Below are 26,817 nucleotides of genomic sequence, written 5' to 3' on the forward strand. Positions count from 1 at the left end.
GCCAATCAAGGATAGTAGTGGAAAGTTGTGTGTGGAATCAGAGGAGATAGGGGAAGCGTTAAATGGATATTTTTCATCAGTGTTTACACTGGAGAAAGACAATGTTGTCGAGGAGAATACTCAGGTACAGTCGACCAGGCTAGATGGGATTGAGGTGCACAAGGAGGAGGTGTTAGCAATTTTGGAAAGTGTAAAAATAGATAAGTCCCCTGGGCCAGATGGGTTTTATCCTCGGATTCTCTGGGAAGCCAGGGAGGAGATTGCAGAGCCTTTGTCCTTGATCTTTATGTCGTCTTTGTCGACAGGAATAGTGCCGGAAGACTGGAGGATAGCAAATGTTGTCCCCTTGTTCAAGAAGGGGAGTAGAGACAACCCTGGTAATTATAGACCTGTGAGCCTTACTTCGGTTGTGGGTAAAATATTGGAAAAGGTTATAAGAGATAGGGTTTATAATCATCTTGAAAAGAACAAGTTGATTAGTGATAGTCAACACGGTTTTGTGAAGGGTGGGTCATGCCTCACAAATCTTATTGAGTTTTTTGAGAAGGTGACCAAACAGGTGGATGAGGGTAAAGCGGTTGATGTGGTGTATATGGATTTCAGTAAGGCGTTTGATAAGGTTCCCCACGGTAGGCTATTGCAGAAAATACGGAAGTATGGGATTGAAGGTGATTTAGCAGTTTGGATCAGTAATTGGCTAGCTGAAAGAAGACAGAGGGTGGTGGTTGATGGCAAATGTTCATCCTGAAGTTCAGTTACTAGTGGTGTACCGCAAGGATCTGTTTTGGGGCCACTGCTGTTTGTCATTTTTATAAATGACCTGGAAGAGGGTGTAGAAGGATGGGTTAGTAAATTTGCAGATGACACGAAGGTCGGTGGAGTTGTGGATAGTGCTGAAGGATGTTATAGGATACAGAGGGACATAGATAAGCTGCAGAGCTGGGCTGAGAGGTGGCAGATGGAGTTTAATGCGGAAAAGTGTGAGGTGGTTCACTTTGGAAGGAGTAACAGGAATGCAGAGTACTGGGCTAATGGCAAGATTCTTGGAAGTGTAGATGAACAGAGAGATCTCGGCATCCAGGTACATAAATCCCTGAAAGTTGCCACCCAGGTTAATAGGGCTGTTAAGAAGGCATATGGTGTGCTCGCCTTTATCAGTAGAAGGATTGAGTTTCGGAGCCACGAGGTCATGCTGCAGCTGTACAAAACTCTGGTGCGGCCGCACCTGGAGTACTGCGTGCAGTTCTGGTCACCACATTATAGGAAGGATGTGGAAGCTTTGGAAAGGGTTCAGAGGAGATTTACTAGGATGTTGCCTGGTGTGGAGGGAAGGTCTTACGAGGAAAGGCTCAGGGACTTGAGGTTGTTTTCATTAGAGAGGAGAAGGCTGAGAGGTGACTTAATAGAGACATATAAGATAGTCAGAGGGTTAGATAGGGTGGACAGTGAGAGTCTTTTTCCTCGGATGGTGATGACGAACACGAGGGGACATAGCTTTAAATTGAGGGGTAGTAGATATAGGACAGATGTCAGAGGCAGTTTCTTTACTCAGAGAGTAGTAGAGGTGTGGAACGCCCTGCCTGCAACAGTAGTAGACTCGCCAACTTTAAGAGCATTTAAGTGGTCATTGGATAGACATATGGATGCAAATGGAATAGTGTAGGTCAGATAGGCTTCAGATGGTTTCACGAGTCGGAGCAACATCGAGGGCCGAAGGGCCCGTACTGCGCTGTAATGTTCTATGTTCTATGTTCTATGTTCTTAGTCAGATCACAGAATCACAGATTGTAACAGTACACAAGGAGCCCTGCCGGCACTGCTTCTCCAAAAGCAATGCACCCGTCAGATATAGGAGCAGAATTAGGCCATTCGGCCCATCGAGTCTGCTCTGTCATTCAAACATGGCCGATATGTTTCTCATTCCCATTCTCCTGCCTTCTCCCCATAACCCCTGATCCCCTTTTAATCAAGAGCCTATCTATCTCTGTCTTAAAGACACGCAGTGATTTGGCCTCCACAGCCTTCTGCGGCAACGAGTTCCACAGATTCACCACCCTCTGGCTGAAGAAATTCCTCCTCATCTCTGTTTTAAAGGATCGTCCCTTCAGTCTGAAGCTGTGACCTCTGGTCCTAGTTTTTCCAACTTTCCAACTAATGGAAACATCCTCTCCACGTCCAATCTATTTCGGTCTCTCAATATTTTGCACATTTCGATAAGATCCCCACTCATCCATCCAAACTCTGAATACAGACCCAGAGTCCTCAATCGCTCCTCATATGACAAGATGTTCATTCCAGGAGTCATTCTTGTGAACCTCCTCTGGACCCTTTCCAAGTCCAGAAGATCCTTCCTTAGATATGGGGTCCAAAACTGCTCACAATACTCCAAATGGACGTGGAGAGGGACTGGTTTAGCTCACTGAGCTAAATTGCTGGCTTTTAAAGCAGACCAAGCAGGCCAGCAGCACGGTACCAGCCTCCCCGGACAGGCGCTGGAATGTGGCGACTAGGGGCTTTTCACAGTAACTTCATTGGCATTGAGGGCAGCAGGGTAGCATGGTGGTTAGCATAAATGCTTCACAGCTCCAGGGTCCCAGGTTCGATTCCCAGCTAGGTCACTGTCTGTGCAGAGTCTGCACGTCCTCCCCGTGTGTGCGTGGCTTTCCTCCGGGTGCTCCGGTTTCCTCCCACAGTCCAAAGATGTGCGGGTTAGGTGGATTGGCCATGCTAAATTGCCCTTAGTGTCCTTAAAAAGTAAGGTTAAGGGGGGGGGGGGGGTTGTTGGGTTATGGGTATAGGGTGGATACGTGGGTTTGAGTAGGGTGATCATTGCTCGGCACAACATCGAGGGCCGAAGGGCCTGTTCTGTGCTGTACTGTTCTAATTCTAATTCTAATTGAAGCCTACTTGTGACAATAAGTGATTTTCATTTCATTTTTCATTTCAAATGGGGTCAGACCAGAGCCTTATACAGCCTCAGAAGTACATCCCTGGTCTTGTATTCTAGCCCTCTTGACATAAAGGCTTCCTAACTGCCGACTGAACCTGCACGTTAACCTTAAGAGAATCTTGATCTAGGACTCCTAAGTCCCTTTGCCTTTCAGATTTCCGAAGCCTTTTTCCATTTTGAAAATAGCCCATGCCTCTATTCTCCCTACCGAAGTGCATGACCTCACACTTTTCCAAATTTTTTCCGCATTGTATTCCGCCCAGTAACATTTACCCACCTTCTCCCTGCAAGCCTGCAAAGTTTGTCCTTTCTAGATAACAATCTAAATCCCTCCTCAATGCCTTGACTGAATCTGCCTCCACCACACACTCAGGCAGAGCAATCTAACCACTCGCTGCAGGAAAAGGTTTTTCGTCACGTCTCCATCCTTCAGACAATTCCCTAAAAGCCGTGTCCTCTGGTGACCGGTCCTTCCACCAATGGGAACCGATTCTCCCTATCTACTCTGTCCAGCCCCCTTCTTGATTCAGAACACCTCGATCCAATCCCCTCTCAACCTTCTCTTCTCTAAATAGAACACTTCCATCGTCTCCAGTCTGTCTGCAGAGCGGAAGTCGCCCGTCACTGGGACCTTTCTCGATAATCTTTCCCGCGCTCTCTCTAAAACCTTCACCTCTTTCCGAAAGCTGAGGCTGAACTCGTGTTCAACACAACTTCCTTGATGATGCCACGGCCGCCTCAGAGCTGGACAGCTGGCGGTGAACAGAGTGAATTGGCCATGACTGGCATTGAAATAGGAGCTCAGAGTAGATGAGATAGTGAGAAGTGGCAATTGGCAGGAGGGATGTCAGAGCGTTGGTGACCTGACACACCATTGGTTAGATTGATGCTTTGCTGCTCACTACATATACAACAATATGCCAAACTAATACTCCAGAGGCCTAGGTAGTGCTTTGGAGACCAGGGTTCAAATCCCACCATAGCCACTGGTAGAATTTAAATACAGTTAATAAAATCTGGAATATGAAGTTAGTCTCAATAATGGTGTCTCATTTACTTTTTAAATAAATCATTTATGGGATGTGGGCATCACTGGTTAGGCCAGCATTTATTGCCCGTCTCTAATTGCCCTTGAGAAGGTGATGGTGAGTTGTCTTCTTGAACCGCTGCAGTCCCTATGGTGTAGGTGCGACCACTTTGCTGTTAGTGATGGAATTCCAGGATTTAGTCCCAGCGATAGTGAAGGAATGGCTGATATATTTCCAAGTCAGGGTGGTCAGTGACTTGGAGGGGAACCTCCAGGTGGTGGGGTTCCCAGGTATCTGCTGCTCTTGTCCTTCTAGATAGTAGTGGTTGTGGGTTTGGAAGGTGCTGCCTCAGGAACCTTGGTGAGTTACTGCAGTGCATCTTGTAGATGGTACACACGGCTGCCACTGTTAGTCGGTGGTGGAGGGTTTGAATGTTTGTGGAAGGGGGAGCAATCAAGCGGGGCTGCTTTATCCTGGATGGTGTCGAGCTTCTTGAGTGTTGTTGGAGCTGCACACAGCCAGGCAAAATTTCACCTGGTTAACCAATGCCCTTTCGGGAAGGAAATCTGCCCTCCTTACCCGGTCTGGCCTATATTTGACTCCAGACCCACAGCAATGTGGTTGACTCTTAACTGCCCTCTGAAACGGCCAAGCGAGATACTCAGTTCCAGGGTACTTAGGGAGAGGAGCCAAATTCTGACCTTGCTGGCGATGCCCACATTTTAAAAATGTGAGAATATAACAGGAATATAAATAGGAAATATAAAATCAATATTCATGAATTCTGCTCAAACTCCCTTTTCCCCCTGTCCCTCATCCACAATCTCCCGCTCCTGGCTCCACGTTTGTATCCAAGCTAGTTCAACCCCGACTAATGATTCATTCTTTGGCCGGGGGTGGGGGGGGGTCAGTGGGTTTAAGGTTCGAGTCAACATCGCATAAAAATGAACAAACACCCAAGTTGAAACCCTGCAGATTCAGATGAGCTGGGACTGCAGGTTTAAACCTGTCGCCTTTCCCAGAGATGCCAAACATGAATCATAAATCCAGCTGAAGCTATCCTTGGGTGAGACGAGAGGGAATAGTGCCTCATTGATGCCACAGGTGGGCTGCTCCTGAATCATTTGGCAAACCTCATCCACAAAGGTGTCAGAAGCAAATTTGTTCATACTTTGCAAATGCTCGGGGGTTAGGGATGTGGAGGGCAAACTTCCCATGGTTGTTAAAAGGAATCAGTGCCAGTTTCTCATCTCTACGTGTGGCAGCATATCAATCTGGCCTGCCGCATTGCCTTTCCTATGATTCCATTCCAATTCCAAACCTCTCCCCCCCCAGGTTGTGCCGCACTAATGCACACTTTTGTCTGTTTCCAGAGCTAGTTCTTCCTGGAACAGGATGCTAATCTGCTGCCAGGGTCTTGTTATAGCTTGGGGACCACGAGGGGGGCGCGGTCTTGTGGGGCGGGGTTGGCACCACTCCACATCGAGTGTGGCTGGCCAGGAGTCTCTCCCACTCTGCGCACCAGCCATTGCCCTGAATGGAAGGATTTGCAGGTCGATACTCAACCTGTTTGACTGTGTTGTGAACGCACCTTCCTGGGCCATCGAGTTCTGCGTTGGGACGCGAACCCAGAGATGCTGCATCAGAGGCAAGGACGCTGCCCACTGCGGCACTAGACCCCCCCCCCTATGCAATGGAGAACTCATATTAAACGTGTACAGAGTATTGGTTGGACCACATTTGGAGTAATGCGCACAGTTTTGGTCTCCATGAGGAGGTGCAGAAAATGGTTTACTGGAATGATAATGTCACTGAGAGGTTTTCAGTGTCAGAGACGTTGGAACAGGCCGAGACTCTTTTATCTCGAAGAGGAAATACTGGGAGGATAAATTGAGGAAATCAATGGGCCACCTTCGTCCCTGGAGTTAGCCGTTGGCAAACAATACCCATCCCTCTTACTTCTGTGTCCTTACGGAGGTATAGACCTTCCTCTGCGTCACTCAGCTCCAAAGAGCGAGATCCCAAAGGGACGGATGTGTCCTTCAAATTGGAGGGAAAGTGAGGCCTAAAGTTGAAGTGAATGGTTTCACCCAGGTATGGAGGCGTTCCATGACTGCCTCAGAATCATAGAATGATACCGCGCAGAAATAGGCCATCTGGCCATTCTGCCTTTTTGAACTCCAATAACCTAGCAATGGCAGTCAATGGTTACCTTTTAAGCCAATTACCTGAAGGATAAGATGGTGCGCGTTAGAAGCTTTGCCGATTTCTAGGCTGATAGAACATAGAACATAGAACATTAAAGCAGAGAACCGGCCCTCTGGCCCTCGATGTTGTGCCGAGCATTGTCCGAAACCAAGATCAAGCTATCCCACTCCCTGTCATTCTGGTGTGCTCCATGTGCCTATCCAATAACCGCTTGAAAGTTCCTAAAAAGTCTGACTCCACTATCACAGCAGGCAGTCCATTCCACGCCCCAACCACTCTCTGAGTGAAGAACCTACCTCGGACATCCCTCCTAGATCTCCCACCCTGAACCTTATAGTTATGTCCCCTCGTAACAGCTACATCCACCCGAGGAAAAAGTCTCTGAATGTCCACTCGATCTATCCCCCTCAACATCTTATAAACCTCTATTAAGTTGCCTCTCATCCCTCACCCTCCTCCGCTCCAAAAAGAAAATCCCTCGCTCCCTCAACCTTTCCTCATAAGACCTATCCTCCAAACCACGCAGCATCCTGGTAAATCTCCTTTGCACCCTTTCCAATGCTTCCACATCCTTCCTATAATGAGGTGACCAGAACTGCACACAATACTCCAAATGTGGTCTCACCAGGGTCATGTACAGTTGCAGCATAACCCCGCGGCTCTTAAACTCAAGCCCCCGTTAATAAACGCTGACACACTATAAGCCTTCTTCATGGCTCGATCGACCTGAGTGGCAACCTTCAGAGATCTGTGGACATGAACCCCAAGATCTCTCTGTTCCTCCACATTCCTCAGAACCCTGCCGTTGACCCTGTAATCCGCATTCAAATTTTTCCTACCAAACTGAATCACCTCGCACTTATCAGGGTTAAACTCCATCTGCCATTTTTCAGCCCAGCTCTGCATTCTATCAATGTCTCTTTGCAGCCTACAACAGCCCTCCACCTCATCCACTACTCCACCAATCTTGGTGTCATCAGCAAATTTACTGACCCACCCTTCAGCCCCCTCCTCCAAGTCATTGATAAAAATCACAAATAGCAGAGGACCCAGCACTGATCCCTGTGGTACACCGCTGGTAACTGGTCTCCAGTCTGAAAATTTTCCATCCACCACCACCCTCTGTCTTCTATGTGATAGTCAGTTACTTATTCAATTGGCCAAATTTCCCTCTATCCCACACCTCCTTACTTTCTTCATAAGCCGACCATGGAGAACCTTATCAAACGCCTTACTAAAATCCATGCATATGACATCAACTGCTCTACCTTCATCTTAACATTTAGTTACCTCCTCAAAGAATTCAATCAAATTTGTGAGGCAAGACTTACTCTTCCCGAATCTGTGTTGACTATCCCGAATTAACTGCATCTTTCCAAATGGTCATAAATCCTATCCTTCAGGACCTTTTCCATTAACTTACCGACTATCGAAGTAAGACTAATCGGCCGATAATTACCAGGGTCATTCCTATTCCCTTTCTTGAACAGAGGAACAACATTCGCCACTCTCCAGTCCTCTGGCACTATCCCCGTGGACAGTGAGGACCCAAAGATCAATGCCAAAGGCTCTGCAATCTCATCCCTTGCCTCCCAAAGAATCCTAGGATATATCCCATCTTGCCCAGGGGAATTGTCGACCCTAAGGTTTTTCAAAATTGCTAATACATCCTTCCTCAGAATATCTACCTCCTCCAGCCTACCCGCCTGTATCACACTCTCATCCACAAAAACATGGCCCCTCTCCTTGGTGAACACTGGCGAAAAGTATTCATTCAGCGCCTCTCCTATCTGTTCTGACTCCATGCACAAGTTCCCACTACTGTCCTTGACTGGCCCTAACCTCACCCTGGTCATTCTTTTATTTCTCACATAAGAGTGAAAAGCTTTGGTGTTTTCCTTGATCCGATCTCATGCCCCCTCCTTGCTCTTCCAAGTTCTTTTTTTTTTAGCTCATTCCGTGCTACATTGTAACCCTCAAGCGACCCAGCTGAACCTTGTTTTCTCATCCTCACATAGGCTTCCTTTTTCCTCTTGACAAGACATTAAACCTCTTTTGTGAACCACGGTTCCCTCACACGGCCATTTCCTCTCTGCCTGACAGGGACATAGCTATCAAGGACACGCAGTATTTGTTCCTTGAACAAGCTACACTTTTCATTTGTGCCGTTCCCTGACAGTTTATGTTCCCATCTTATGCTCCCTAATACTTGATTAATTGCATCATAATTACCCCTCCCCCAATTATAAACCTTGCCCTGCCGTATGGCCCTATCCCTCTCCATTGCAATAGTGAAAGACACTGAATTGTGGTCACTATCTCCAAAGTGCTCTCCCACAAATAAATCTAACACTCGGCCCGGTTCATTACCCAGTACCAAATCCAATGTGGCCCCCCCTCTTGTCGGCCTAGCCACATATTGTGTCAGGAAACCCTCCTGCACACTCTGTGCAAAAACTGCCCCATCCGAACTGTTTGACCTATAGAGGTTCCAATCAATATTTGGAAAGTTAAAGTCACCCATGACAACTACCCTGCGACCTCCACACCTATCCATAATCTGTTTTTCAATTTCTTCCTCGACATCTCTATTACTATTTGGGGGCCTATAGAAAACTCCTAACAATGTGACCGCTCCTTTCCTATTTCTAACTTTGGCCCATATTACCTCAGTCGGCAGAACCCCCACTAACTGCCTTTCTGCAGCCGTTAAACTATCCTTGATTAACAATGCTACTCCTCCACCTCTTTTACCACCTTCCCTACTCTTACTGAAACATCTATACCCCGGAACTTCCAACAACCATTCCTGTCCCTGTTCTAACCATGTCTCTGTAATGGCCACAACATCGTAGTCCCAGGTACCAATCCACGCTCCAAGTTCACCTACCTTATTCCGGCTGCTTCTTGCATTGAAGTAGACACACTTCAACCCACCTTCCTGTCTGCCGGTACACTCCTGCGACCTTGATACCCTCCTCAGTACCTCACTACTCTCAACACTGGCTTCTGGACTACAGCTTGTTTTCCTAGCCCCCTGACAAATTAGTTTAAACCCCCCCGAAGAGCCATAGCAAATTTCCCTCCCAGGATATTGGTGCCCCTCTAGTTCAGGTGCAAACCATCCTGTCTGTACAGGTCCCACCTTCCCCAGAATGTGCTCCAATCATTCACGTAACTGAAACACTCCCTCCTACACCATCACTGCAGCCACGTGTTCATCTGCACTCTCTCCCTGTTCCTCAACTTGCTAGCACGTGGCACCGGCAACAAACCAGAGATGACAACATGGTTTGTCCTGGCTCTCAGCTTCCACCCTAGCTCCCTAAATTCCTGTTTTAAATCCCCATCCCTTTTCTTACCTTTGTCGTTGGTACCGATGTGGACCACAACTTGTGACTGTTCCCCCTCCCTCTTAAGGATTCTGAAAATACGGTCCGAGACGTCATGGACCCTGGCACCCGGGAGGCAACATACCATCCGTGAGTCTCTTTCGTTGCCACAGAACTGTCTATATGTCCCTCTAACTATCGAGTCCCCAATAATTATTGCTCTCCTGCTCTCCCTACTTCCCTTCGGAGCCACAGGGATGGACTCAGTGCTGGAGATCCGTTCACCGTGGCTTACCCTTGGTAGGTCGTCCCCCTCAACAGTATGTAAAGCGGTATACTTGTTGCTGAGGGGAACGACCACAAAGGATCCCTGCACTGACTGCTTCCTCCCAATCTCTATCACCAACACCCATCTATCTTGATTCTTCGGCGTAACTACATCCCTGAAGCTACTATCTATGACCACCTCTACCTCCTGAATGATCCGAAGTTCATCCAGCTCCAGCTCCAGTCCCCTAATGCGGTTTCTGAGGAGCTGGGGTTGGGTGCACTTCCCACAGGTGAAATCAGCAGGGACACTGACAGCATCCCTCACCTCAAACAATCTGCAGGAGGAACATTGCACTGCCTTCCCTGCCATCCCCTCTAGATAACTTGCGGATAAAAACAAGAAAAGGAAAGAAAGAAAGAGCTTAGGAACCCCCAACTTAAATACAGGTAAAAATAAAACACTTAACCAGCAACCACTGCGCCCCGCACAACAACAGCAATCAGCTGTTATGGGTCCGCGCAAACAATTTAAATCTTTACTACTTACCCAGCAGTCACTCTGTCCTCACTCCGAACGGATTCAGCTGGAAACCCCCAACAGTAAGTTTTTTAAAGCACTCACTCAGCAGCCACTGCGCCCCGCACGATAACAGCAATCAGAAGATGATTAATGATAGATGAGGTGATTGTAACCAAAAGTTCCACGGAGTGCATTTCAAGGTTCCCAATCATTGGTGATTCCAGGTTTCCAGTATTAGGGCATAGAGAATCTCCATCGGTTTGGTTTCGAGACCTTATATAATTTTTGTGGTGTGTTCTTTTGTGACAGACACTGTAATTTGACCAAGAAAATAGCCGCCGAGATATGGTCATGGGGCTGGAGAATTTCTTATTTGAAATGAAATGAAATGAAAATCGCTTATTGTCACGAGTAGGCTTCAAATGAAGTTACTGTGAAAAGTTGCCTAGTTGCCACATTCCAGCGCCTGTTCGGGGAGGCTGTTACGGGAATCGAACCGTGCTGCTGGCCTGCTTGATTTGCTTTAAAAGCCAGCAATTTAGCCCAGTGTGCTAAACAGCCCATTACGATCAATGCTCCATCAGTAATTTGATGAAACGTACAACTGTACAATAAGAGAAATACAGCCCTTTAATGAAGCAGAGAATATTGCAACAGATCCCCCAATGTCTTTTCCTGGAAAAACAACAACCAAATAGTGTCTCAAGGACTGAGCTCAGGAATTAGCCCAGTGAATTTAACTCTTACAGGTTAACTGCCACCAGGCAGCACGGTGGCACAGTGCTTAGCACTGCTGCCTCATGCCGCTGAGGACCCAGGTTCGATCCCGGCTCCGGGTCGCTGTCCGTGTGGAGTTTGCACATTCTCCCCGTGGCTGCGTGGGCCTCACCCCCACAACCCAAAAAGATGTGCAGTGTAGGTGAATTGGCCACGCTACATTGCCCCTTAATTGGAAAAAAATAGAATTGGATATTCTAAATTTAGGAAAAAAAGTTAACTGTCTCCACACTGACGTATGGGCAGAGCCCACTGACAGCTACAGGAATTTGGCAGGTCTGTTTTGTTGTATGTTTGTTTGACTGGTGAACGAAACATAGGTTTGGTTTATTTGAAGATGTAACACAGGATTGCTCAGCATGCAGATTTACTATAAAGATTCAACAGCTATTGTTAACAGGAAAGAATGGGCTGGGTTTTATGCGCTTCTACCCCCCCCCCCCCCCCCCCCCCCCCACCCCCACACTGCAGTTGGTGGAAAATTCCGGCCTCCAGATGCAATCCCGTCACACTGCATGCTGCTAACTGAACTGAAAGCCACGCTGAACAATGCCGGCTGGTAAAATGATAGATCAGGCAGACATTAGATGGTGCAACGCAACTAGCACTGAATATATCAATTAAAGAGAAAGATTTAGATCAAAGCAAAATGTGGCAGAAAGGTCATGAGAGAGAAGAAATTTAAAGGCGATTTGTGACCATGTTGGAGAGGAATTTCTAAAGGATGCTCGCATTTTTAAAGTCGCTTATTATCATAGAAACATTGAAAATAGAAGCAGGAGGAGGCCATTCGGCCCTTCGAGCCTGCTCCGCCATTCATTATGATCATGGCTGATCATCAAGTCCAATACCCCGATACCGCCTTCCCCCCCCATACCCCTTGATCCCTTTAGCCCCAAGGATTCTCCAACCCAGGGGCCCGCACGGTGGCCTGGCCCACGATCGGGGCCTACCGATCAGCGGGCGGGCTGGTTCCTACTTTACTCCGCGCCGGGCCTCTGTAGGGCTCTGCTATATTGCCCAGGGGCTGACACGAAGAAGGGAACCCCCGCGCATGCGCGGAAATACGCTGGCCATTCGCGTTGAAATACGGCGGCCATTCCGCACAAGTGCGAACTTGCGGGGGCCGTTCCGTGCCGGCTTGAGCTGCGGAAACCACTCTGGCATCAACCTAGCCCCCGAGAAAGGGGAGAATTCCTCACTTTCGGGGGTCGTTGACGCCGGAGTGGTTGCCGCCGGTTTTCACCCCTGCTTGGGGACATAGCCCAAATACCACACTTTGGACACTAAGGGACAATTTAGCACGGCCAATCCACCTAACCTGCACATCTTTGGACTGTGGGAGGAAACCGGTGCACCCGGAGGAAACCCACGCGGACACGGGGGAGAACATGCAAACTCCATTCAGACGGTCACCCAAGGCCGTAATTGAACCCGGGTCCCTGGAGCTGTGATGCAGCAGTGCTAACCACTGCACCAACAGGATTAACAGCTTCCTACAAGCAGCAAGAGTAAGTTACCACCTCTCGCCTCCTGGCATCAATCCCACCTGCCACCTCTAAATTACCAATGCCCCCCAAACCTGGCCCATACTCCCATCCATTGGCTGACACCTCACGCTCTCCAAACATCAAACCTCCCAGATTGTTCCTCACAACCCCCTGGCACTCACTATCACAACCACTTAATGCCAAAGTGAGGTGCCCATACATGCCACCTGCTGTAGACCCCCTGACCCGTCAGGTGTGTGGCTCATCATGCCCTCTTTTTGTCCTCACAGGAGAAAAGATAGCCAATTCTAAGAGGGAATTCACGGTAGCATGGTGGTTAGCATCAATGCTTCACAGCTCCAGGGTCCCAGGTTCGATTCCCGGCTGGGTCACTGTCTGTGTGGAGTCTGCACGTCCTCCCCGTGTGTGCGTGGGTTTCCTCCGGGTGCTCCGGTTTCCTCCCACAGTCCAAAGATGTGCGGGTTAGGTGGATTGGCCATGCTAAATTGCCCGTAGTGTAAGGTTAATGGGGGGATTGTTGGGTTACGGGTATACAGGTTACGTAGGTTTAAGTAGGGTGATCATTGCTCGGCACAACATCGAGGGCCGAAGGACCTGTTCTGTGCTGTACTGTTCTATTCTATTCTAAGACGGGGGGGGGGGGGGATGCCAGGTTTGCAAGTCCTCACCCCCTATTAGGAAAGATCACGGGGTTGCCCGAGGAGGAAGCAGTGACCGACAGCAAGGTTGGCCCATATCAGAGAGATCATTCATCCAGGTGACCTGTATCAAGTGAGTTGTTGATGTCCCAGACAATTATACTTTCCTCTCACTGACCACATGCCCATTGTCTTGCAAGGTGAGGCCGGGCTATCCGGAGTCATACCCCGCCCACCATCCAAAAGAACACCTTGGAGGAGATCGCTGAGGAGAACACTGACAATTCATCACAGCTGTCACCCCCAGCTTCCACCAGCACAGAGACGCACAGCTCGCTGGGGGCCATGAGCAGATAGGCTTCAGGGTCACTATCTGGTGAGCACCACACAGCTGCTGATGCACATCAGGTGGAGGCAGGAACGTTCGAGGGAATCGGCAGTCGGAGATTTGCCTGACCCCAGGACACAGTTGGGTCCCAGCCAGGTGCCGAGCCTCTGGACAAGGTTGTCCCTGCGCTGCTGGAGATGATGAACCAGAGCTGTGTGAGATTGAGGAGGAGGTGTCAACGATATTCCAGCGACTGAAAGGCTAATTGGAGGAGTCCCAAAGGCTTCAGGCGTAGGAGGTGGTGCCGGTATTGCATGCCACCCAGGCCAACACTGCAAGGGGAGCGACCATAGGGGGAAAACCTGGAGCACGATGTCCGAGCCATGATGTGGAGTCCAAGGCATGGCTTGGTCTCAGACGACCATGGCTGAGATCCTCGACATCATGTCCCATCGGTGAGGGATTTGTCCTGGACACAGGTGGGCATTGCTGAGGCACTCCAGAGCTTGGCCCAGTCACTGAGGATCATGGCTGAGCGCTTCAACACCATGGTGCAGACAATAAGGGGCTGGTTTAGCACAGGGCTAAATAGCTGGCTTTGAAAGCAGACCAAGGCAGGCCAGCAGCACGGTTCATTTCCCGGACCAGCCTCCCCAAACAGGTGCCGGAATGTGGCGACGAGGGGCTTTTCACAGTAACTTCATTGAAGCCTACTTGCGCCAATAAGCGATTTTCATTTCATTTCATTTCAATAAGGGGGCTGCAGGACTGGCAGAGCCAGATTATTCAGAGGCTTCTGGAACTCACGCCTCCTGCCCCCCCTCCCCACCCCATGGAGTGACCCAGGACCTAATGAGCACCCCGAGGAAGGAGGAATCACTGGAGGCCAACCCTGTGCCGTCCGCCAAGGAGATTCAGGCGGTCTCCAGTACTTCTGACTTCCTCCCTCCTGACACTGGTGTATCTCAGGGGCAGTGGGTAGAACAGGGTGGCACGGCAACATCTATGACACCCATAGGTCACCGGGGCCCTCCATCTCCAGGCCCTCCATATGATGCCCACCAGGTGGCATCAAAGGCCACAGGAACGGAAGGCAGCCTTCCACCTCCACCTCTGATGTACATCCTGGGGACGATGAAGGAGATGAAGACTAACCTCAACGGAAGATGAAGGAGTTTTACGAGCTCGGAATGGGCACTGGTGAAGTCAGCATTCATAGCTAAGGGGAAATGGATAATAATCATATTGAGTGATCATCATTAAAATATTTCACACCTCAAACATGCAACACCTTTGTCATTTTAATCTCGACAATAGGGTGGGTCTCTCTCTCCATCTCGAGTTGCTTCCTGCTACAGGTCCCGCTATGAAACGTCACCGGTCAGATTCTCGGAAACCCATAGTGACGGACATCCTGGACTGCAAGCCCCGACACTCACTGGGCACATACAGCACCCAACCAACCTCCACGGCGGTCAGATATAAAGTGCCCTCGAGGCAGACACTGTCATGAGGATAGGCGCACTGAAATGAAAAAATGAAAATCACTTATTGTCATGAGTAGGCTTCAATAAAGTTACAGTGAAAAGCCCCTAGTCACCACATTCCGGCACCTGTTTGGGGAGGCTGGTACGGGAATTGAACTGTGCTGCTGGCCTGCCTTGATCTGCTTTCAAAGCCAACGATTTAACCGTGTGCTAAACTAGCCCCATTGTGAGCAGAAAGGCAGGAGTCAGACTTAATCACAACCGGCACGGTAGCACAGTGGTTAACACTGTTGCTTCATAGCACCAGCGACCCAGGTTCGATTCACGGCTTGGGTCACTGTCTGTGTGGAGCCTGCACGTTCTCCCCGTGTCTGCGTGGGTTTCCTCCGGGCGCTCCGGTTTCCTCCCACAAATCCCGAAAGACGTGCTTGTTAGGTGAATTGGACATTCTGAATTCTCCCTCTGCGTACCCGAACAGGTGCCGGAATGTGGCGACTAGGGGCTTTTCACAGTAACTTCATTGCAGTGTTAATAGAAGCCTACTTGTCGCAATAAAGATTATTATTATTAGGAGCACCACAGCTTTCCTCACAATGAGAGGTCATCACCCTCCTGCCTTGACTAGTGACCCGCTGACAATGCCAACCCAGGCCCATCACCCTGGTGTGATGTAACACAGATCCTTGGGGGTGAGGGAGGACGGAGGGATATGGGAAGGGGAAACAGGGATATTGGGCGGTCTGACAGGTGTTGAGCTGATGGACAGGCAGCCTGGTCTCGTGCGAACCTGGAGGCGATGAGGGCTTCCAAGGTGCTCCAGTTGCTGACACCTGTTCTCCATCCTCTGGGTCCTTCCGGGGCTTGTCCTCCAGCCCTTACTGGTCCACCTCCTGCTCCACCACAGACCAGGCCGCATGTTCCTCCTCATCCAGCACTTTTCCCTACTGCTGTGGCAGGTTGTGGAGGACACAGCAGACCACCACAAAGCGGGAGATCCTGTGGGGCTGTACTGCAGGGCACCAGCAGAGTGGTCCAGACAGCGGAACCGCACTTTCAGCAGCCCAGTGCATCGTTCAAGTGAAACGTGGGCCTCATTGTTGTGGTTCTCTGCCTCAGTCTCAGGCCTCTGCACTGCGTCATCAGCCATGTCCTCAGTGGGTATTCCTTGTCCCCCGTGAGCCAACCCGTCACCCTGGGGTGGTCCATGAAGATATCAGGAATCTCCCAGTGCCCCAGAATGTAACTATAATAATAATAATAATCTTTATTGTCACAAGTAGGCTTACATTAACACTGCAATGAAGTTACTGTGAAAATCCCCTCGTCGTCACATTCCGGCGCCTGTTCGGGTACACAGAGGGAGAATTCAGAACGTCCAATTTACCTAACAGCACGTATTTCGGGACTTGTGGGAGGAAACCGGAGCACCCGGAGGAAACCCAGGCAGACACGGGTAGAATGTGCAGACTTTGCACAGACAGCGACCCAAGCCGGGAATCAAACCTGGGACCCCTGGCGCTGTGAAGCAACAGTGCTAACCATGCTCCCTGGGTAGCGGGCACCCACTTGCATGATACGGAGGCGGTGGTAGCACACAATCTGTACATTCAGAGTGGAACACCTTCCCGTTAATATAGGGCACTCCCTGATGCCCAGATGATCACGGAGTGGCTTGCGTGCCATCGATGGACCCCTGGAGCTGGGGCATCCTTGGCAATGACTGAAAATCCTGCAGCCCGGGCATCTTGGTGGGTCTGGTCCATGTCAAAGGAGATATAGTCGGATGCCCGGGAATACAGAGCATCCGCCACCTCTTGGATGCACCTGTGGACTGATGACTGCGAGGTGCCACACTGATCCCGCTCTGGAATCCCCTAGTGGCGTAAAAGTTTGGGGCTGCCGTGACCCTCGAGGCCCCCGGGAGCAGGTGTCCTCCTCCTCCTCCACGGGGTGTCATGTTGGCGAGGAGAGGGAGCAGGTGCCACACTGTCTCCCTATTCAGACACAATCTTCTGCGGCACATGGTGTCCATCGGGGCTGGTTTAGCTCACCAGGCTAAATCGCTGGCTTTTAAAGCAGACCAAGCAGGCTAGCAGCACGGTTCGATTCCCGTGCCAGCCTCCCCGGACAGGCGCCGGAATGTGGCGACTAGGGGCTTTTCACAGTAACTTCATTGAAGCCTACTCATGACAATAAGCGATTTTCATTTCATTTCATCTGCTGATTGCAGGCCCATCGAGACCTGTACGCCGTCACTCATCATTGTTATATCTTTCAGGCCCGTTCCTCAGCCTGATGGGTGGCCGGATCTGTGCGTTGGCCCCCTGCAGGTATCGTGCAGGCTCCCGCCTGGGTTGGCCTTGAGGCTGTCTGCCATCTTGGCTGCGACCATCAGCACTAAGGCAAACTCAGAGGGATAGATACCAACATTCATCTTTGTACCTGGAAGGATTGGAAAAGGAGAAAGACTGACAATCAGTTAGGTCTTCATCTGGGCACCCTCAAATCCCTGTGCCCTCGCCACAACCCCCTGTCCTCATTGTGATTGCAGTGACCACCCATTGCTGCCTCCGGGACCCTTGGCCAACACTCAGGTTGCCTGGCCCTCGATCCTCAGCCTTTACCTTCGGGGGTGCCCCCCCCCCCCCCGACCCTGACTTTGAGGATGATGCAGCTGAGAGTCCTGAGGGATAATGATGATGGCCAAGTGGTTGTAGTGACCTGACTTGCTGGACTGTGAGAGGTGTTCTGGGCCACGGTTTAGAGAACCCCAAAGCGTATCATGGAGTTCACCTGACCCACAACCTTTACTAGATTGTGGTGTGGGGAGCACACGGCCCACTCTACAGGTTGTGGTACAGCAGAAATGGAAAAGTATTTTTTAAAGCAAAACAATGTTTATTCTATGAACTCAAATTAACCTTTTTAAAACATACAGTGAACATCTCAGCAACCATCAATTCAAATACAACCCCCAAAGAATACATTACTAAGTAATCCTTAATAACTTCCCAAACAACATCCAGAAGACAAAAGAAACACCTTTTAACAGAAGCACATAAGGTTTACATTCACGATTGAGAACATTTATAATTCTGAATTCACCAAATGATCAAGAGATAGTCTTTTCATGGCAGAGAGATCAACAGTGCACCTGCTCTGTCTGGCTTCAGCTCCAACACTGAAAGTGAAACTAAAACACACCCTGCAGCAAACAGCCTAAAATGAAAGTAAAAAGCCGACAGACAGCCCAGCTCCACCCACACTCTGGAGTCATTGATAAACACCCATTTCTTAAACACCCATTTCTTAAAGGTATTGTCACATGACAGAGGAAACATGATCTAACAGAGTCAACAAGGGGGCAAACAACCATGTTTGATCGAGACCCAACCTCGGAAGCCCAAGATCTTATTGCCATCATGCCATCGCACTCAAAGTACCAGAGCTGCCAGAGCTTGCACTGCGCCTTTAAATCTGATGGGGTGTTAGCATTCCAACCCTCCCCCACCCTTAACATGACTGTCCCTCCTTCTCTCAGAACGGCATCTAGCAAGCCCCTTGTGCTGGCAAACCGTCGCTCTGCACACTCACTCCCAGTCAGATCAGGAGCCCCCAGACCCCAGGCCTCTGCCATCTGCATGAGGGAGGTCGTTCTCAGCTATTTGCTGCTCAGCCAGGCTGTTACCCCTTTGGCTGTCAGAGGGTCCTCAGTGGTGAACTCCTGCTCCTTACTGTTTGATTGTTGGCAGCTGCCTGTATGGTGCTCATGCACCTGGAGTACAGGTATACTATTCAGGCATCAAAGGTTGCAGGACATCCAGTCCACGAATCATTATCTCAGACAGGCCACCTGAACTTTCGAGGAAACACTTCAGGGTTCAGAGATCGTCAAGTGCCATCACCACTAACAATGCCACTCCTTCCTTTGAGGTAGCCTTCAGCTGCCAAGCTAGAGGCTGGTCACAGTTATTGGACAGTAAGAAGTCTTACAACACCAGGTTAAAGTCCAACAGGTTTGTTTCAAACAATCTCCACATCACAGTTATTGGAGTGTGAAATGGAATGTCAACAGCGATGACCAATAAAAGGAGGCAGACTGCAACATTGAAACCACAGAGTCCATGAGAACTTCAAGAGGGATGAATGGGACTTTCAACAATAGAAGTTACAGCAGGCTCTGCCCTGAGAGATGTTTGGAGGACAGGCAGGCTGCAGCTGTGATTGGCCTTATTATTAGTGTTCACAAGATATCAAGATTGGCATGAACACCTCACTTACAGAAACCATGCCCCCCCCCCCCCCCCCCCCCCCCCCCCCCCCCCCCCCCCCCCCCCCCCCCCCCCCCCCCCCCCGCACTGCCAAGTCCATGGTCAACCCCTGACCTGGCCCCTCCAGTCCTGCACAATCAACCCCAGCCCCTTTGAAGGACAAACCCCCCCCCCCCTCCCCCCACCTCCCACATCAGTGCTGGGCCATCAGCTATGGTTCCCTTGATCCTCCTCCTTGCTCCCGCTCTGGCACCTGGTCCCTTCTCTCAGAGCGCCATCCAGTGAACAAACCTCCGCTCTGCCCACTCACTCCCAGTCTACTTTTGTGGACGAGTACTAAATGACCCCCCCCCCATTTCTGGGCAAGATCCTGATCACGCCAACCGGTACGGGCCGGGAGAAGGGCAAACTGTTTGGCGTCCGGCACGATTCCTGTTTTTTTTAGCTCTCTCACCATTCTCCCGACATATCAGGATTGGCACCAGGCGCAATGCAGGAGAATTAACCCAGTCTGGGTTTTTGGAGTGACTGCTTTCAAGGTTAAATACAGATGATGGGGAACCATTCCGCCCACCCAAACAATCCTTCCTGAAATCGATGGGGCGGGATTCTCCATCGGCTATCGCGGAAACGGGTAAACGCGATTTGGCGGAAAATCGGTCCTGATGCTGAAATCGTAGTGGGTGCTGATTCCACGCCAAATTGCAATTCTCCGTCGGCTCGACAAAGACGTTAGTCCGGTCCGGAATGCATGTACAGTAAACGCCGTTGGTATATCACTAGCAGGCCCAACCCGGTATTCCCCGGGACCGCCACAATTCTCCGCCTCCGATGGGCCGAATTCCCGATGGCGCGGTTCACTTGTGCTTTTAAAAATGATGATACCGGCGATGTGGCTGCTGAGGGAGAGAGAGAGGGGTTACAGAAAGTGTCCAACAGCGCTATACTTTGCTGACAGTGCGTCTGTGGCTGGGGGGCTTCCATCAGGGCCGGGGGAGAGTAGCTGGTGGTGTCCAGGCGGTGGGCTGTGGGGTCGGGATGGACGGGCACGGAACACCATTGCCGCAGCCGGCAAGGCAGCCGTGCAGCTGCGCACGCCATGCAGCTGCGCCGCCACTGACTGCCCACTGTGAACTTGTGGCCACTGGCCCCAACTGAACCATCAGCTGCATGGGCGCTCAAGCGCTTTCTCCCCGTGTCTGCCTGGGTTTCCTCCAGGTGCTCTGGTTCCCTCACACAAAGATGTACAATTTAGGTGTATTGGCCATGCTAAATTGCCCCTTAGTGCCCAAAGGTTAGGTATGTTACGGGGATACGGTGGGGGAAGTGGGCCTAAGTAAGGGTGCTGTTTCGGACGGTTGGTGCAGATTCGATGGGCTGAATGGCCTCCTCCTGCATTGTGCACATTCTATAAAATTGCTTCTTTTTATCTTGTATCTGTGTCCCCTCTGTTTGACCCTCACGGTTTCTTTTGAAGCAATATTCCCGGTTATTTTTTTCCGAAATCATATGAGACATAGGTCAGGATTCTCTGTCCCGTCGTACCAGATTTCTAGCGTGGCGCGTCCCCGGGATCTTCGGCCTCGCCGCCCGGTCAATGTGGTTTCCCATTGAGGGGCAGTCCCAGGCCGTCGGGAAATCCCCGGGCTGCCGGCAAAACGGAAAACCCCAACAGCGGAGAATACGGCCCATGTTCTTTTCCGGCCCGTGTTTTTCCAGTCCAATCCTGTCACGTAGCTCAGACCACGGGCATTTAGGATTGGGTCTTGCATTTATTCTTTACACTGTCCCAAGCAATTTGACTGATTCTGTATCCTCTCTGCTTCGGAACTCCGACACTCCTCGGTCGAAAAAGAAGCACAAGTCATTGTGGAGGCTATTCGTCACTGGAGGCACTACCTCGCAGGTAGGAGGTTCACCCTCATCACCGACGAACGATCAGTTGCCTTTATGTTTGACAACTCGCAAAGGGGCAAAATTAAAAACGATAAAATCCTGCGGTGGAGGATCGAACTCTCCACCTATAGCTACGATATTAAGTATCGACCGGGGAAGCTCAATGAGCCCCCAGATGCCCTATCCCGCGGGACATGCGCCAGCGCGCAGATCGACCGCCTGAAAGTCATCCACAACGACCTCTGCCACCCGGGGGTCACCCGGCTCGCCCACTACATCAAAGCCCAAAATCTGCCTTTCTCCACCGAGGAGAACACCAGAGACTGCCCGATCTGTGCGGAGTGCAAACCGCACTTCTATGGTCAAGGCTTCTAGGCCCTTTGAACGCCTCGCGATCGATTTCAAAGGGCCACTCCCCTCAACTAACAGGAACGTTTACTTCTTAAACGTCATAGATGAGTTCTCCCGCTTCCCATTTGCTATCCCGTGCCCCGACATGACCTCCCACACAGTCATTAGGGCCCTGCATAGTATCTTCACCCTGTTTGGTTTCCCCAGCTACGTGCACAGCAACCGGGGTTCGTCCTTCATGAGCGACGAGCTGCGTCAGTACCTGCTCGACAAGGGCATCGCCTCGAGCAGGACTACCAGCTACAACCCCAGGGGGAATGGGCAGGTGGAGAGGGAGAATGCAACGGTCTGGAAGACCGTCCTGCTGACCTTCGGGTCCAGGAATCTCCAAGTCTCCCATTGGCAGGAAGTCCTCCCAGACGCGCTCCACGCTATTAGGTCCCTCTTATGCACAGCGACCAATCAGACCCCTCACGAGAGGTTCTTCATTTTTTCCAGGGGCACTACCATGGGGGTCTCACTCCCGGCATGGCTGAAGACACCAGGCCCTGTATTCCTGAGGAAGCACGTCAGGGCGCACAAAACCGACCCCCTTGTAGAGAAGGTGCGCCTGCTTCACTCCAACCCCCAGTATGCCTTTGTCGAGTTCCCCGACGACCGTCAGGACACCGTATCCCTCCGGGACCTTGCACCCGCCGGATCCAGCATCCCCTCTATCACTACAGATGCACCCCTCACCCTACACCCCATCCTGCCACCCCCTCGGGCTCCTGAGCCCACTAGCTCGCTGCATCGGTTCCGCGCAACCCAGCGCCCCCTCGCGCTCCCGGGCCAACTGAGCCCACTAGCCCGCCCCACCTGTTCCGCGTGCCCGCACCGGCTAACCCCCAGCGCCCTCAGTCCCCAGTCGAACCAGACGGGTATGGAGCTCGGACGAGATCTTCCCTGGAGTCCGCCATCGTACCCCAACCCACAACACCCGTCCATCCACCGCAAGAGGCTGCAACCCCGGTGCTCCGCAGATCGTAGCGGACAGTCCGACCACCGGACAGACTCAATTATGAACCACCACCCCCGCCGGACTTGATTTTTTTGTAGGGGGTGAATGTGGTGAATGTAACTCCTTAATTCACACTGTATTGTATATACATGAGACCATGCATTTGTAAGCGTAGTTGTGTTTCCCGACCACTAGGGGGAGTAGCGCTGGGAATGCTTAGGAGTTTGTACAGGGCTCCACCCTTGGCTTCGCCCACGACCCCTCCCCCTGGACTGCTATATAAATACCAATGCTCAGAGCCAGTCGTTCAGTTCACCGAGAGTTCAACGCGGAACAGGCTGGCTCTGTTGTAAGTAGATTAAAACCACTGTTCATATCTTAAAGCACGTGTCTAGTGAATTGATGGTTCCATCACGATGGCTTTCAAATGTGGCCTTCATCGGCACCCACAGCCATTATCTCAAAACAAATTTTAAAAATCATCAATGTGTTGCACTGGAACTGGTACAGTTCCCTGTTTGGCTGGAAACAGGAGGTCAATCATCTCCGTTCCAGGACATCACTGCAGGAGTTCCTCAGGATCGTGTCCAAAGCCCAACCATCTTTAACTGTTTCATCAACAACCTCCCTTCTGTCTTAAGGTCGGAGGTGGGGATGTTCATTGACATTGCCACAATATTTAATACCATTCACAACTTCTGAAGCAGTCTGTCACCATGTGCAGCAAGACTTGGACTTGGATTGATAAATGGCAAGCGATATTCACACCAAACAAATGCCAGGCAATTATCTCTAACAAGAGAGAATCTAATTCTCGCCCTTTGATATCCAATGGCATTAACATCACTGGATTCTTCACTCTAAACATCCTGCGGATTACCATTGACCAGAAACTGAACTAGCCATATATATATATACTGTGGCTACTGCTGCAGGTCAGAGGCTGGGAATTCTGAGGCACGCAACTCACCTCCTTACTTCCCAAAGGCACAAGTCAGAATTGTGATGGAATACTCTCCATTTACCTTGAACACTCAAGAAGCTCAACAACATCCAGGACAAAGCGTCCTGTTTGATTGGCACCCCAATTACCACCTTAAACATTCACTCCCTCCACCGCCGACGCACAGTGTGCACCATCTACAAGGTGCGCTGCAGGAACTCACCGAGGCTGCTTCGTCATCACCTTCCAAACCTACAAACTCTACAAGGGGCAAGGGCAGCAGACGCACGGGAACATGACACCTGCAAGTTCCCTTCAAGCCAAACACCATCCTGACTCGCTGAACTGTGTCGCTGTTGCTTTATTGTCACTGGGTCAATGTCCTGGAATTACTGTAACCCAGGGGTGGGCAAACTACGGCCCGCGGGCCGCATGCGGCCCGCCAAAGGTATTTCTGCGGCCCACCAAGTCATTAAAAAAAAAAAAAAAATTTTTTTTTTTAAAAACAATTTTTTTTTTTTTTTTTTTTCAAGGTTAATGGGTGGGGGGGCTGTTGGGTTACTTACTGGCATAGGGTGGATACGTTGACTTGAGTAGGGTGATCATTGCTTGGCACAACGTCGAGGGCCGAAGGGCCTGTTCTGTGCTGTACTGTTCTATGTTCTATATGAGGCGCCCAGAATCATAACCGGGTGAAGTAATTATTTTACTTAATATACTATGCGACCCTTTGTGAATTGTGAATTTCTGAATGCGGCCCTTGCACGGAAAAGTTTGCCCACCCCTGCTGTAACCGCACTGTATGCGTACCCGCACTCGTACCCGTACCTGCATGGTTCATGCAGGCAGCTCACCATCACCTTCTCAAGGACAATTAGGATAAGGACAGCAAATGTCGGCCTAGCCAACGACACCCGTGTCCCAAGAGATGATTTTTTAAAATGCTGATCGAAAGAGTTGAAGTAAGTAGGAAGAGATTTGTGTGGAGAATAAACAGCAGCATAGACCAGTTGGGCCTGTTTCGGTGCTGTAGTTTTGATATCCTTTCTCTATTTGGCTTGAAGGAGATGACTGGAGGTTTAGCTGACAGGTTGTAATAATGATTGTCCCTACTCTCTGTAAGGCAATTAGGATGCTTCTGTTGTGAGCACAAATGGAGAAGTTAATTATGATATTCAAGCAAGTTTGAACAGCTTGGGCTTGATAATTGCCAGGATTGTTCCTGTCAGCACTGTTCTCTGAGCTTGTCTTCATTTCTTTCACAAGCACTGTGGGCTCCAGGGGAATTGAGGTCTGGGATGTTTATTTGAGGGGTGGAGGTTTGCCCCCAACATCCCAACACCCATTTTCCTGGGTAGGTTGGCTTAATCCCACCAGAGGGGAGATGGTGGTGTAGCGGCAGCCTCACTGAACTGGTTATCTATGAGACTCAGGCCAGTGCTGTGGGGGGATGGGTTCAAATCCCACCCCGGCGGTTAAATGAGTCTGGAAATCAAAGTTAGCCCAATGATAGTCATCATGAACATAGAACATAGAATATTACAGCGCAGTACAGGCCCTTCGGCCCTCGATGTTGCGCCGACCTGTAAAACCACTCTAAAGCCCATCTCCACTATTCGCTTATCATCCATATGCCTATCCAATGACCATTTGAATGCGTTTAGTGTTGGCGAGTCCACTACTGTTGCAGGCAGGGCATTCCACGCCCTTACTACTCTCTGAGTAAAGAATCTGCCTCTGACATCTGTCCTATATCTATCTCCCCTCAATTTAAAGCTATGTCCCCTCGTGCTGGACATCACCATCCGAGGAAAAAGGCTCTCGATGTCCACCCTATCTAATCCTCTGATCAACTATGACAACTATCATCGATTGTCATTCAAAACCCTTCAGGGAAGAGAATCTGCCATGCTTACCTGGTCTGGCCTACATGTGTCTCGTGACCCACAGCCGTGTGTTTAACTCTAATGGCCCTCTGAAATGGCCTCGCAAGCTGTGCAGCAGTGGACAATGCATGATGGCCTGTGTCGCCCACATCCTGTGAATAATTGGGGGAAAGGGACGTTTCTACAGATAGCCTAGAAAACAATATTGCTCACTCAAAGTATCCGATGTTGCTATGGGAGGCAGGTTAGCAAGGGTTATGGGCAGAAGGTGGGAAAGTGGAGGCGAAGTTTATCACATCAGATCAGTCATGATCGCATTGAATGGTGGAGCAGACTCGATGGGCCGAATGGCCTCCTTCTGTTCCTACGTCTAATGTGCCGGGTAAACCAGACATGACTTGTTGAGATGGTATCATCTTTAGACCAGAGGGCGTTTAGAACTGGAAAGGGAAGGAGGGGTGTGTGAGCCCACCCGACAGTATGTTTAGTCTGAGGATTTTTATCGAGTATATTGAGAGTCAAAGGAAGTTTGATTGTTATTTAAAAGGACTACATTCCTGCATGATCCATCGGGTTGTAAATGAGATGTCTGACACTCTGACAGTGAATGTCAGTTGCCTCTAGCTTCTATTTTTATCATTTAGGCTTGCTGGAAAGAAGCCTGGTTGTCAAGAGTGAATGCCAAATGATTTAAGAATGACAGCAAAATCATAATGGAATGATTGTCTTCAGACGTTTGTTCCGCTTGTCAATGTGAAAGTTCACAGCCAGTTCTGGAGGACCCCAGAGAAACTTTCAACTTGACGCTGTTTTTTATGCTTTTTGAATATTTTCCTCATCGCAGACTTACTCATGGGCTATGACACAGTTCTAGGGCAGCATGGTAGCACAGTGGTTAGCTCCAGGGTCCCTAGTTCGATTCCCCGCGGGGTCACTGTCCGTGCGGAGTCTGCACGTTCTAACCACATCTGCGTGGGTTTCCTCCGGGTGCTCCAGTTTCCTCCCGCAGTCCAAAGTTGTGCAGGATAGGTGGATTGACCATGCTAAATTGCCATTAGTGTCCAAAAAGGTTGGGTGGAGTTACTGGGTTACGGGGGTAGGGTGGAGGTGTGGGCTTGCATGGGTGCTCTTTCCAAGGGCCGGTACAGACTCAATGGGCCGAATGGCCTCCTTCTGCACTGTAAGTTCTTTGAATTCTACACAATATGTGTCCCCAATGATGTGTTGGGTAAGCTGGGTCTGCGAGGACTGCGTTTACTGCAGCAGTGAGAGAGACAGGCTTCCAACACTTGAAGAAATGCAACTCGATTTATTGAACTCTTAACTATCATACATACTTTAACTGTGGGTTGGCACTATGCTGACTTGACTGGAGACCTGAGGTTAACCAAACCAGACTATCTTACTACCACATGGTGTTT

Source organism: Scyliorhinus canicula, chromosome 2 (assembly GCF_902713615.1).
Source record: "Scyliorhinus canicula chromosome 2, sScyCan1.1, whole genome shotgun sequence".
In the NCBI taxonomy this organism is placed as follows: domain Eukaryota; kingdom Metazoa; phylum Chordata; class Chondrichthyes; order Carcharhiniformes; family Scyliorhinidae; genus Scyliorhinus; species Scyliorhinus canicula.